The sequence below is a fragment of the Dama dama genome, unplaced genomic scaffold (genome assembly GCF_033118175.1).
Source record: "Dama dama isolate Ldn47 unplaced genomic scaffold, ASM3311817v1 ptg000093l, whole genome shotgun sequence".
Lineage (NCBI taxonomy): Eukaryota > Metazoa > Chordata > Mammalia > Artiodactyla > Cervidae > Dama > Dama dama.
Window position 1 is genome coordinate 6,765,552 of NW_026870908.1, and position 3,142 is coordinate 6,768,693.

Consider the following 3,142-nt stretch of genomic DNA (forward strand, 5'->3'; position numbering starts at 1 on the left):
GAAAAATATGAAGAGCTTCAAAAGGTGTCAAAAATGAGATGAGCATGAAACGGCCTGAAAAATAGGAGGAGCATGAAGTTGTGTTGAAAAACATGATGAGCCTGAAAAAGTGTGAAATATATGAAGAGCTTCAAAAGGTGTCAAAAATATGAGGAGCATGAAACGGTCTGAAAAATAGGAGGAGCATGAAGCGGTGTTCAAAAACATGAAGAGCCTGAAAAGGTGTGAAAAAGATGAAGAGCTTCAAAAGCTGTCAAAAATATGAGGAGCATGAAATGGTCTGAAAAATAGGAGGAGAATGAAGCGGTGTTTAAAAACATGAAGAGCCTGAAAAGGTGTTGAAAAATATGAAGAGACTCAAAACTTGTCAAAAATATGAGGAGCATGAAACGGGCTGAAAAATAGGAGAAGAATGAAGTGGTGTTGAAAAACATGAAGAGCCTGAAAACGTGTGAAAATATGAAGATCTTCAAAAGGTGTGAAAAATATGAAGAGCTTCAAAAGGTGTCAAAAATGAGATGAGCATGAAATTGTCTGAAAAATGGGAGGAGCATGAAGTGGTGTTCAAAAAAATGAAGAGCCTAAAAAGGTGTGAAAAATATGCAGACTTTCAAAAGAAATCAAAAATATGAAGAGCATGAAACGGTCTGAAAAGTAGGAGGAGCATGAAGTGGTTTTGAAAAACCTGAAGAGCCTGAAAAGATGTGAGAAATATGAAGAGTTTCAAAAGGTATCAAAAATATGAGGAGACTGAAACGGTCTGAAAAATAAGAGGAGCATGAAGCAGTGTTCAAAAACATGAAGAGTCTGAAAAGGTGTGGAATATATGAAGACCTTCAAAAGGTGTCAAAGGTATGAGGAGAATGAAACGGTCTGAAAAATACGAGGAGCATGAAACGGTGTTCAAAACATGAAGAGCCTGAAAAGATGTGAAAAATATGAAGAGCTTCAAAAGGTGTCAAAAATATGAGGAGCATGAAACGGTCTGAAAAATAGAAACAGCATGAAGCGGTGTTGAAATAGATAAAGAGCCTGAAAACGTGTGAAAAATATGAAGAGATTCAAAAGGTGTGAAAAATATGAAGAGCTTCAAAAGGTGTGAAAAGAATGAAGAGCTTCAAAAGGTGTCAAAAATATGAGGAACATGAAATGGTCTGAAAAATTGGAGGAGCATGAAGCCGTGTTCAAAAACATGAACAGCTTGAAAATGTGTGAAAAATATGAAGAGTCTGAAAAGTTATGAAAAATACGAAGAGCTTCAAAAGGTGTCAAATATATGAGGAGCATGAAACGGTCTGAAAAATAGGAGGATCATAAAGCGGTGTTGAAAAACATGAAGAGCCTGAAAATGGTGTGAAAAATATCAAGAGCTTCAAAAGGTGTCAAAAATGAGATGTGCATGAAACGGTCTGAAAAATAGGAGGAGCATGAAACGGTGTTCAAAAACATGAAGAGCCTGAAAAGGTGTGAAAAATATGAAGAGCTTCAAAAATATGAAAAATATGAAGAGCTTCAAAAGGTGTGAAAAATATGAAGAGCTTCAAAAGGTGTCAAAAATATGAGAAACATGAAACGGTCTGAAAAATTGGAGGAGCATGAAGCGGTGTTCAAAAACATGAAGAGCCTGAAAAGGTGTGAAAAATATGAAGAGCTTCAAAAGGTGTCAAAAATATGAGGAGCATGAAACGGTCTGAAAAATTGGAGGAGCATGAAGCGGTGTTCAAAAACATGAAGAGCCTGAAAAGGTGTGAAAAATATGAAGAGCTTCAAAAGGTGTCAAAAATATGAGGAGCATGAAACGGTCTGAAAAATAGGAGGAGCATGAAGCGGTGTTGAAAAAAATGAAGAGCCTGAAAATGTGTGAAATATATGAAGAGCTTCAAAAGGTGTGAAATACATGAGGAGCATGAAACGGACTGAAAAATAGGAGGAGCATGAAGCGGTGTGGCAAAACATGAAGAGCCTGAAAAGGTGTGAAAAATATGAAGAGTTTCTAAAGGTGTCAAAAATATGAGGAGCATGAAAACGTCTGAAAAATAATAGGAGCATGAAGTTGTGTTGAAAAACATTAAGAGCCTGAAAGGGTGTGAAAAATATGAAGAGCTTCAAAAGGTGTCAAAAATATGAGGAGCATGAAACGGTCTGAAAAATAGGCGGAGCATGAAGCGGTGTTCAAAAACATGAAGAGCGTGAAAAGGTGTGAAAAATATGAAAAGCTTCAAAAGGTGTCAAACATAAGAGGAGCATGAAACGGTCTGAAAAATAGGAGGAGCATGAAACGGTGTTCAAAAACATGAAGAGCCTGAAAATGGTGTGAAAAATATCAAAGGCTTCAAAAAGTGTCAAAAATGAGATGTGCATGAAACGGTCAGAAAAATAGGAGGAGCATGAAACGGTGTTCAAAAACATGAAGAGCCTGAAAAGGTGTGAAAAATATGAAGTACTTCAAAAGGTGTCAAATATATGAGGAGCATGAAACGGTCTGAAAAATAGGAGGATCATAAAGCGGTGTTGAAAAACATGAAGAGCCTGAAAATGGTGTGAAAAATATCAAAGGCTTCAAAAAGTGTCAAAAATGAGATGTGCATGAAACGGTCAGAAAAATAGGAGGAGCATGAAACGGTGTTCAAAAACATGAAGAGCCTGAAAAGGTGTGAAAAATATGAAGAGCCTCAAAAAATGTCAAAAATATGAGGAATATGAAACGGTCTGAAAAATAGGAGGATCATAAAGCGGTGTTGAAAAACATGAAGAGCCTGAAAATGGTGTGAAAAATATGAAGAGCTTCAAAAGGAGTCAAAAATGAAATGTGCATGAAACGGTCTGAAAAATATGAGGAGCATGAAGTGGTTGTGAAAAACATGAAAAGCCTGAAAATGTGTGCAAAATACTAAGAGATTCAAAAGGTGTGAAATACATGAGGAGCATGAAATGGTCTGAGAAATAGGAGGAGCATGAAGCGGTGTTCAAAAACATGTAGAGACTGAAAAGGTGTGAAAAATGTGAAGAGCTTCAAAAGGAGTGAAAAATAGGAGGAGCACGAAACGGTCTGAAAAATAGGAGGAGCATGAACCGGTGTTCAAATACATGAAAAGCCTGAAATGGTGTGAAAAATATGAAGAGCTTCAAATATATGAAAAAT